Source organism: Macaca mulatta, chromosome 1 (assembly GCF_049350105.2).
Source record: "Macaca mulatta isolate MMU2019108-1 chromosome 1, T2T-MMU8v2.0, whole genome shotgun sequence".
Classification (NCBI taxonomy): Eukaryota; Metazoa; Chordata; class Mammalia; order Primates; family Cercopithecidae; genus Macaca; species Macaca mulatta.
Window position 1 is genome coordinate 124,485,618 of NC_133406.1, and position 12,179 is coordinate 124,497,796.

The following is a 12,179-nucleotide window of genomic DNA, read 5'->3' on the forward strand; positions in this document are numbered from 1 at the left end:
TTTGCCAGTTTCCATGGTGTAAATATTCTCATCATGGTCGATTTCATGTTACCAACAAACATGACATCACTGAATGCAGAGTTGGTAAGAGGTGTGCAATAGAGCACCATTATACAGAATTTCTACAATACAGATACAATAGATTAAAATAATTTTGGCCGGGCGCGGTGGCTCACGCCTGTAATCCCAGCACTTTGGGAGGCCGAGGCAGGCGGATCACGAGGTCAGGACATCGAGACCATCCTGGCTAACACAGTGAAACCCCGTCTCTACTAAAGAATACAAAAAATTAGCTGGGCGTAGTGGCGAGCGCCTATAGTCCCAGCTGCTCGGGAGGCTGAGGCAGGAGAATGGCGTGAACCCAGGAGGTGGAGGTTGCAGTGAGCCGAGATTGTGCCACTGCACCCCAGCCTGGGCGACAGACCAAGACTCCGTCTCAAAAAATAAATAAATAAATAAAAATAAAATAAAATAAAATAAAATAAAATAAAATAAAATAATTTCAAGAGCATATCTATTAGGAAATTATAGTAAAATAAGCAAGAAGTATATGACTTTGGGGTATTTATTAACTTTGTTTTACTATAATTTATTTAATCATGTTTATATAATTTAATTTTTAATATTGGTCATATTTAATAATCGCCTCATAAAATTTTCACCTCTTGAAAAATTAATAGCTATAGCTTGTTTTTTCTACAATTTCATTTATATAGTACATATAGTATGTAGTCTTTTGACTCTGAGTTCTTTCATTAAGCATGACAACTCGTGTTGTTGCATGTATCAGCAATTTGTATTTTTTTATTGATGAGGAGTAGTCCATTATATGGATACACCACAAAGTTTTATCTGTTCATAATTTGATTTGTTTCCAGTTTTTGGCTATTATGCATAAATCTGCTAGGAACATTCATTCATTCGTTTACAGGTCTTTGGTCATGAGTTTTCACTTGTCTTGGATGAATATCTAGAGGATCGTTGAGTTGTACGGTAAGGGTGTTTAACCCTAAAAGAAACCACCAAAATGTTTACCAAAGAGGATGTACTATTTTGCATTCTTACCAGAAATGTCTGAGAGTTCCAGTTGAACTACATGCTAACACTTAATGTGGTCAGTTTTTTAAATTTTAGCCATACCGGTGAGTAATGCAGTGGTATCTTACTTTGATTTTTATAGACATTTCTCTAATGATTAGTGATGTTAAGCATTGTTTCACATGTTTATTCTCCATTCATATATCTTCTTTGGTGAAGTGTTCATTCAAATATTTTGCTTAATTATTAATTAGATTGTCTTATTATTGTAAAAGTTACTTGTATATTCCGGATGCAAGTTATTGATTAGATATATATTTTGCAAATATGTTCATGCAGTCTATGGCTTTCATTTTCTCAACGGTATCCTTTAAAGATCAAAGGTTTTTAATTTTAATGAGATCGAATGTCCTTTAAAGATCAAAAGTTTTTAATTTTAACGAGGTCCAATTTATCACTTTTTAATGGTTTTTTATTTTTGTGTTCTATCTAAGAAGACTTTGCCCAATTCACAGTCACAAATATTTTCTATCACATAACTAAGAGTATCATTATTTTTTAGCTCTTACATTTAGGACTGCAAGACATTTTTATTTAATTTTTGTGTATAGCATGAAGCAAGGTTTAAGTTCAATCATTTTGCAGAGGGATATCCAGTTTTTCCAAGGCTATTTTTTGAAAACTATCCTTTCCCCATCGAATTATCTTGACAACATTGTTGAAAATCAATTCATCATATTCATTTGAGTCTGCACTCAGCCCTCTGTTTTGTTACATTGTGTCTAGGCTTATGCCAATATAATACTATCTTCTATAATGTAGCTTTACAGTAAGTCTTGAAATCAAGTAGGATAAGTCCTCAAGCTTTCTATTTCAAAATTCTTTGGACTAGTGGTGATCCTTTGTATTTCCATATAAATTTTAAAGGCAGCTTGCCAATTTCTATAAAAATGATTTCTGAGATTTTCATTAGGATTAAATTGAATATACAGCCCAATTTGTTGAGAATTAAAGTCTTAACAAAATGGAGTTTTCCAATCCGTAAGCCTGGTGTATTGCTTCATTTGTTTAGGTATTTTTTCATTTCTGTTAGCAATATTTTATAGTTTTTAGTATAAAGGTTTTATACATCTGTTATTAAATCTGTCCCTATAAGGTTGGTATGGTAAATAGTATTTTAAAATTACTTTCTAATTTCTGATTACTAGTATATAGAAATAGAGTTGATTTTTGCATATTGACATATCTTTTAACCTTGCTAAACTCACTGATTAGTTGTAGAAGCTTTTGTTGTAAATTCCTTAGAATTTTCTACATAGACAATCATGTCATCTACAAATGGAAACAATTTTTTTTTCTTTTTAATCTGTATATATTGGATTTCTTTTTCTTGTCTTATTGGATTGGCTAGGCCTCCAGTACAATATTGAATAAAAATGGTGAGAGTTGACATTCCTGTTTAATTTTAGGAGGAAAAATGTATTCAGTCTTTCCCTATGACATATGAAGTTATTTATGAGTTTTTTGAAATTGCTCTGTTTCAAGTTGAGCAAATTCTTTTCTATTTCTCATTTGCTGAGAGTTCTTTTTTTAAGTCATGAATGGATGTTGAGCTTTCAAATGCTTTTTTATCCATCTATTGAAATGATCATATGTTGTTTTTTTGTTTATATGATAAATTACATTGATTAATTTTCAAAACCAATCTTGCATTTCTGAAATATATCCCACTTAGTCGGATTCAGTCTGCTAAGGTAATTTCAAGAATTTTGTGTCTATGTTCAAAAAATATATTGGTTTGTAGTTTTCTTTCTTATAGTATCATTTTCTTGTTTTCTTGCCTTCCTAAAAATGAGAGGGGAGGGTTTTCTTCTTTCTTGTTTTCTGGAAGAGTTTGAGTAGGGTTGGGATTATTTCTTCCTTAAATGCTAAGCCATATGGGCCTGGAGTACTCTTTGTGGGAAGGGTTTTAACAACACATTCAAATTTCTTAATAGATATAAGGCTGCTTTGCTTATTTATTTCTTCCTGGACAAATTTTGGTAGTTTGTATCTTTCAAGGAATTTTGTAAGATGTGTAATGATGCTCCTGCTTTCATTCATAATTTTGGTAATTTGTGTCTTTTTTTGATTAATATCGGTGAAGTTTTTATCAGTTTTATGTATCTTTTCAAAGGACCATCTTTCGGGTACATTGATTTTCTCTATTTTGTCTTTTATTTCATTAATTTCTGCTGTCATCTTTATAATTTCCTCTGCTTATTTTGGAGTTAATTTTGCTTTATTTCTAGTTTCTTACAAGTGAAGCTGAGATAACTAATATGAGACCTCTCCTCATTTCTCAAATAAGCATTTAATGCTATAAAATTCTCTCAAAGAAATATTTAAGAAGTATCTTATAAGTTTTGATATCTAGTGTTTTTATGTTTATCCAATTCAAAATATCTTTGAATTTTTCTTATGATTTTACCTTTGACCAATGAGCTATTTGGAAGTGTCTTATTAATTTCAAAATATTTGATGATTGTTTTCATATTTTTGTTATTTATTTCTTTTTTTTAGACAGAATTTCACTCTTGTTGCCCAGGCTGGGTGCAATGGCGCGATCTCGGCTCACCGCAACCTCCAGGTTCAAGTGATTCTCCTGCCTCAGCCTCCTGGGTATCTGGGATTTCAGGCATGTGCCACCACTACCAGCTAATTTTGTGTTTTTAGTAGAAATGGGGTTTCTCCATGTTGGTCAGGCTGGTTCAAACTCCCAACCTCAGGTGATCCGCTCACTTCGGCCTCCCAAAGTGCTGGGATTACAAGCATGAGCCACTGCGCCCGGGGTTTGTTATTTATTTCTAATATAATTCTACTGTAATCAGAGAACACAGTCTGTATTTCAACATTTATATCCATTGACACTTGTTTTATGGCCCAGAATATGGTCTACCTTCTTGATCCATGTGTATTTAAAAAGTATGTGCGTTTTGCCACATTAAAAACTGAAGTATTCCATAAATATCAGTTAGCTCAAATTGATTGATAGTGCTATTCAAGATGTCTATACCCTAATTTTCAGCCTACTTGTTACTGACAGAGAAATATTAAAATATCTGACTATGTAGAGAGAAATGTTAAAATCAGTTATTGAGAGAGAAAAATTAAAATATCTGACCATAGTAGTATATTGTCTATTTCTCCCTTCAGTTCTATCAGGTTTGTCTTATTTATTTTGAAGCTATATTATTAGGTGCATACAGACTTACAGATTTTAGGTATATTGGTGAACTGACCCATTTATCCTTATGAAGTGTTCCTCATTATCTCTGGTAAATTCCCAGTTTCAAAATTAATATGGCCATTCCAACTTTCCTTAGATTAGTATTAATATTTACTTGATATTTCTTTTTCTGTCCTTTATCTTTAACATATCTGCATTTTATATACTGTTACTTTGTATATAAAATAACAACCCTACAACAGTAAATCTCCATCTCTCCCATTCTATTCTTTATGCTATTGTTGTAATACATTTTACTTTTTTAAAAAAGCGTCAAGGTCTTTTTACTTTTGTATATGCTATATATCCCATAATATATTTATATCATTTTTGCTTTAAACAGTCGTACTCACCAGATTCTTCTGGAGCTACTCATTCCTCTGTTGTGTTCCAAATTCTCATCTGACATCATGTTCCTTCTTCCTCGGGAAATTCCTTTTACATTTTTTGTAGTGAAGGTCTGTGGATCATGAATTTGTCAGCCTTTATTTATCTGAAAAAGTCTGAATTTCTCCTTTTTATTAATAATTTTATAGCATTATTGATATATAAATTATCTATAGTAAGTTGCACTATTTAATGTACAATTTTATGTTTATGCATTTGTGTTCATGTATGTATAACCAAAATCAAGATGATGAACTTTTCCATCCTCACAAGTTTCTTTATGTCCTTTTAAAATCCATTCTTACTTGTTACTTCTGAAACATATTTTCTCTTAGCAAAACATTCTAGGGCGACAGTTTTTTTTTCTTTCATTTTTTCCTACAGTTTCTTGGCTTGGATAGTTTCTAGAAAGAAGTATGCTGTGATTCTTATACTTATTCCTCTATAGATAAGGTATTTTCTCTGGTTGCTTTTTAATTCTTGCTATCCTCTGTCTCCAGAAATTTCATTATAATTTGCCTTGCTTTCCTTTTATCCTTTCTCTGATGGGGTTTGTTAAACTTCTTAAATGTGTAGGTTTATAGTTTTCATCAAGTGTGGAAAGCTTTTAGCCATTTATTTCTTGAAAAAAAATTTTTTTTCTGATCTCTTCTCTCTCTGCTCTTTCAGGGCTTCCAATTATATGTATGATAAGCTATTTATCATTGTCTCACAGGTCACTGGGAGTCTATTTTTTTCAAATTTGTTTGTCCTTTATTTACATAGTTTTCATTGCTATTTCTTCTGGTTCACTGGTCTATTTTTACCCCAATGTCTAATCTGGGTTTAATCCCATATAGTATATTTTTTATTCCAGATACATTTGCTCCTCTATTTGTAATAGGGTTCTGTCCTAATAAATCCATTCTAAGTTGAAAAAAAGTTGAAAATGCATTTAATATACCTAGTCTACTGAACATCATAGCTTAGCCTAGCCTACCTTAAACATGCTCAGAGTACTTATATTTGCCTATAGTTGGGCAAAATCATCTAACACAATGTCTTTTTTATGAGAAATAATTGATTATCCTATGTAATTTATTGAATACTACATTGAAAGTGAAAAACAGAACAATTGTATGGGTACTCAAAGTATGGTTTCTACTGAATGCATATTGCCTTTGCAACATGGTATAGTTTAAAGATTGTTAAGTTGAATCATCACAAGTTGGGGACCATCAATATTTTGTTTTTCAGATCTAGAAGTTCCATTCAGGTGTGTTGGTGTGGACATATCCTTGTTGCTTAGATACTTGGATGACTTAATTAGTCCCATCCAGTATTAGATAAGGCCAAGGCATTTCTTGGTAATGACCCAGCAAAGAGTAGTGAGTGTGAAATATATAGGCATGCATCACCATCTTATTAGTTGTGTCACCTCAGAAAAATCACTTAACTTCTCTGAGTTTAAGGATTCTCTATAAAATTGGAGTGAGTGATAATAATATTAACTGACTGTGTAGGAATTCATTGGAGCAGCAAACAAGTGGAATAGGTATTTGGGACGACCATGAGGCCCCTCCCTCAAGCTCTGCAACCTCACCACTTTGGAAGCTGGCTTTAGTTATGAGTCAGAGGGAGGATTAGCAGTTCCTTTGCTCTAGGAAGGAGTGGCAATGGAATGTTTCTGGATGCTACAAATGCAGACCACATGTTGCAAGACACAGCAGCTATTCCTGAAGCAGTGCTGAGATACTGCCCTAGAGGATATCATTCCTGCTCATATAAGCCCACAGGCCTCGGGATGCCACTGCACCAACACCACAAGGACCTGCCCCATGCTTCATCTCGGTCATGTGTCTGTGCACTCCAAAGCACTTGAGAGCTCTGACAACAGGACAAAATCACACAGAAGCTTGAGCACCTCAGCTCCATCAGGCTGGTTGTGTGCTGAGGATGACAGGGGATTTCAGAGACTGGGTGGCTGCCACCACAAGAACCTAGCAAACAGGACAGGCAGAAAGAAGAATCAAAGGATTATATTAAAGCATGACTCAGAAAACATAAAAGAGCCACACACACTGAGAATGCTTGCCCTGGAACGGTTAAGGAGAAAGTATTCTTCCCACTCTAAACTTATCCCATAGCTTGTGAGGCAAGGAGACAGGGCTATAAAGGGCGATACAAGCTGAACCAGTGCTCATATACCAAACAAGGAATGAAATGTGCCATGTATTCTTCAGGCTCTGTGAGCAGGGTTAGCCATGGTGACTGCTACTCAAGTCACAGGGACAAAACTCTGGGTAGTATCCACAGAGAGGGGATCTCAACGTGCACATTGCAAGCTCTGTTTCAGTATAACTCAGGATTTTTCAACCTTAGCACTAGTGACATTTTGGGTTGGACAGTTCTTTGTAGTGGAGAGCTGTTTTGTGCATTGTGGAATATTTAGCACATCACTGAGCTCTGTTCACTAGGGTCCAGGAACACCCCAGTCACCACACCTCTGAGTTGTGGCTATCAAAAATGCCTCCAGACACTGCCAAATCAAAATCGCCTCTGAATGGGAATCACTAATCTAAACTTCTGGTATTAAGCCTCAAAAGAAGTGAAAGCACTTGCAAGAATACTTCCTGAGACTAGAGCTTGGCATGAAATACAGAGACCTCTGCTGAAAGTCCAACACTTACATTGATTTATTCATATATGTGAAGCCAAAGCCATTATTTATCTAAAAAATTTGCCCCAAGCACTTAACAGAGGCATACAGTGTAGTGGTTAATTACACATACTCTGGTGCCAGAATCCCAGCTGCTTGGGACACTTTACTGCCTACTATCAGGCGACATCGGGCAAGGGAATACCACCTCTTTTCACCTTTTTATTTATCTGTAAAATGTAGACAATGCCAGTGACTACCTCACAATGTATCTGTGAGGATATATATTCTTCGTTGCATGTAAAGTGCTCGGTACAGCACTTGGGACGTGGTGAGTCCTACAAATGGTCTGTTTCAGCACTTCTCAGCTGGGAGTTGTGACAATGTTCCCAGGGTTCATGACATTAATGGCACTAAGGCATCTTATTCAATTATTTTAATAAGTTCTAAAATACTAACCTAAATGTCTTGCCACTTAAAATAAAACTGCTGAGTGCCTCTGATTAAATATATTAGTCCACATGGCCCTCAGTGGGGTCAGATGGGCCAGCTCCTGACTCAGGCTCTCAGATGATCACTCAGCTGCCACAGTGGTTTTGACTCTTGCAGAGCTTTCAATTGTCTTTGTTCTTAGTCATCAGATTGCCTAATTTGTGCCTATAACACATAAAGACAAGAACATACAAGAAACTTTGGATGAAACACAAGTTAAGGGAAGAGGATCATACGAATTTTATTAATTCTCCAAGTTCACCTCAAGGTGATCTTCATAACTCTATTAGTTTAATTTATCTGATCTAAATCCCATGTACACATCCAGATGTCTCCAAAATATCTAAGATGAGAGTGCAAAAGATGCTATCATAATTATAACAAATTTGGCTTTTCATTTATTAGGAAGGAAGAGATTGTTCACACTTATGTTACAAAGCATTTACAAATGGTCTGATGCCCACCCAAGTGGACATCATGATTGCAATATCCTCAGTCCCCTCAATCCTCTGACTTTTGACGGTGACCTGAGTATTGTTTGGGTATTCCACCCCTTTCTGGCAGCCCAGCTTTCAGGGAACTGACCCCACTGGGGTCTGAGTGGATTCTATCTTTCAGTGCGAGCATATGACTCAATTTTAGTTTATGAGATTGGAGGAGATGGCTGAGCTGTTTCTGAAGGGAAAAAAAAGTCTTCACACTATCTTTCTAGAGGAAAAATTATGGAGCCCGGGAGTTGTTTGCAGTTATCTTTCAACAACCAGGCTCAGCCACTAATATGATGAAGGTTTAAGACAAGAGAAGGCAGTCTTTCTAACTGGTGTGAGATGGTATCTCATTGTGGTTTTGATTTGCATTTCTCTGATGATCAGTGATGATGAGCATTTTTTCATGTGTCTGTTGCCTGCATAAATGTCTTTTTTTGAGAAGTGTCTGTTCATATCCTTTGCTCACTTTTTGATGGGGTTGTTTGATTTTTTTCTTGTAAATTTGTTCAAGTTCTTTGTAGATTCTGGATATAAGCCCTTTGTCAGATGGGTAAATTGCAAAAATTTCTCTCATTCTGTAGGTTGTCTGTTCACGCTGATGGTAGTTTCTTTTGCTGTGCAGAAGCTCTTTAGTTTAATTAGATCCCATTTGTCTATTTTGGCTTTTGTTGCCATTGCTTTTGGCATTTTAGTCATGAAGTCCTTGCCCATGCCTATGTCCTGAATGGTATTGCCTAGGTTTTCTTCTAGAGTTTTTATGGTTTTAGGTCTAACATTTAAGTCTTTAATCCATTTTGTATTAATTTTTGTATAAAGTGTAAGGAAGGGATCCAGTTTCAGCTTTCTACATATGGCTAGTCAGTTTTCCCAGCACCATTTATTAAGTAGGGAATCCTTTCCCCATTTCTTGGTTTTGTCAGGTTTGTCACAGATCAGATGGTTGTAGATGTGTGGTGTTATTTATGAGGGCTCTGTTCTGTTCCATTGGTCTATATATCTCTTTTGGTACCAGTGCCATGCTGTTTTGGTTACTGTAGCCTTGTAGTATAGTTTGAAGTCAGTTAGTGTGATGCCTCTAGCTTTGTTCTTTTTGCTTAGGATTGTCTTGGCTATACAGGCTATTTTTTTTTTTTATTCCATATGAACTTTAAAATAGTTTTTTCCAATTCTGTGAAGAAAGTCATTGGTAGCTTGATGGGGTTGGCATGGAATCTGTAAATTACCTTGGGCAGTATGGCCATTTTCACGATACTGATTCTTCCTATCCATGAGCATGGAATGTTCTTCCATTTGTTTGTGTCCTTTTTTATTTTGTTGAGCAGTGGTTTGTAGTTCTCCTTGAAGAGGTCTCCTTTACATCCCTTTTCAGTTGGATTCCTAGGTATTTTATTCTCTTTGTAGCAATTGTGAATGGCGGTTCACTCATGATTTGGCTTTCTGTTTGTCTGTTATTGGAGTATAAGAATGCTTGTGATTTTTGCATATTGATTTTGTATCCTTAATAAATGGTGCTGGGAAAGCTTCTGCAGAGCAAAAGAAACTATCATTAGAGTGAACAGGCAACCTACAGAATGGAAGAAAATTTTTGCAATCTATCCATCTGGCAAAGGGCGAATATCCAGAATCTACAAAGAACTTCAACAAATTTACAATATAAAAATAAAAAACCCCATCAAAAAGTGGGCAAAGGATATGAACAGACACTTCTCAAAAGAAGACATTTGTACAGAAAACAGACATATCAAAAAATGCTCATCATCACTGGTCATCAGAGAAGTGCAAATCAAAACCACAATGGCATACTATCTCATGCCAATTAGAATGGCAATCATTAAAAAGTCAGGAAACAACAAATGCTGGAGAGGGTGTGGAGAAATAGGAACAATTTTACACTGCTAGTGGGACTGTAAACTAGTTCAAACATTGTGGAAGACAGTGTGGCGATTCCTCAAGGGTCTAGAACTAGAAATACCATTTGATCCAGCCATCCCATTACTGGGTATACCCAAAGGATTACAAATCATGCTGCTATAAAGACACATGCACACGTATGTTTATTGCAGCACTATTCACACTAGCAAAGACTTGGAACCAACCCGAATGTCCATCAATGATAGACTGGATTAAGAGAATGTGGCACATATATACCATGGAATGCTATGCAGCCATAAAAGAGGATGAGTTCCTGTCCTTTGTAGGGACATGGATGAAGCTGGAAACCATCATTCTCAGCAAGCTATCGCAAGGACAAAAAAACAAACATCGCATGTTCTCACTCACAGGTAGGAATTGAACAATGAGAATACTTGGACACAGGAAGGGGAACATCACATACCAGGGCCTGTTGGGGGGTGGAGGGAGCGGGGAGGGATAGCATTAGGAGATATACCTAGTGTAAATGATGAGTTAATGGGTGCAGCACACCAACATGGCGCATGTATACATATGTAACAAACCTGCACGTTGCGCACATGTACCCTAGAACTTAAAGTGTGTGTGTGTATATATATATACACACATATATATATATATAAATTGTGTGTGTGTGTGTGTGTGTGTGTGTATATATATATATATAGAGAGAGAGAGAGAGAGAGAGAGAGAAAGAGAGACCTGAATGGATCAAATTGTTTCCAAATAACTTAACTGCATTTCAGAACAAAAGTAGAAAAGATTTAAAAATATTTTTTAAATCAGTAACTAATGAAGTAAAATGTACAAGGTCTTGCCTCTAATTAAATATTATTAGGTACTCAAAGAAGCAGAAAAATATGAATCATGCTGATGAGAAGAATAATAATTGAAACTGACTCAGAACTGGCATAGATATTAGAATTAGCAGCCAACAACATTAAAATGGTTATTGTAATTGTATTTCATATCTTTAAAAACCTAATTTAAGACAAAGAAATATTTAAAAGACCCAACTCGGGCTTTTAGAGGTGGACACCATAATTTCCAAGATGAAACAACACTAACTGGTATTAACAAAAGATTGTATGTTAAAAAAGAAAAGATTAGCAAATTTGAAGACGCAGCAATAGAAACTATACAAAATGAAACACGAATAATAATAATTTTAGAAAATAAAAAGAACATGAGTTAGGAAACTCCAAGTGGCTTAGCATATATAATGAGAATCCCTTAAGAATGGGGAGAAGACAGAAAAGCCATTTGAAGAAATAATGGCCAAATATTTAACAAATCTGAGGAAAACTATGAATGCCCAGATCCAAGGAGCACAGGAAACATGAAAAAAAAAATCACTAAAGCAAGTCACATCATAATGAAATTACTCAAAACTATTGATGAAAACATCTTGAAAACAGCCAGAGGAAGAAAGAAATTATATACAATGGAACAACCATAAGGATGACAGTAATTACTTATAGAAAAGAATGTAAATAAGACAACAGTGGAGCAACTCTAAAGTACTGAAAGAAAAAAAAGTCAACCTAAAACTTTTACCCAGTAAAAATATCTTTCAAAAAAAAAAAAAAAAAAAGCAAGATAAAAACATTTTCAAACAAACAAAAGCTAAAAGAATTGTCAGCAGATCTGCACCACAAGAATGTCAGATCAATATCCTTCATGAACAAAGGTGCAAACATTCCAAACAAAGTTCTCATAAATGAAATTGAAAAATTTATAAAAATAATAATACATCATGACCAAATGGGGTTTATACTAGAAGTCCAACGTTGATTTAACTTAAAAAAATCAAGTTGGTAATTTACCAAATCAACACAGTAAAAAAAAAAAAACCAACATATGATCATCTCTATGGATGTAGAAAAAGTATTTGACAAAATGCAGTATCCATTCTTGAGAAAAACTTTCAACCAACTAGGAAAAGAAGTCAATTTCC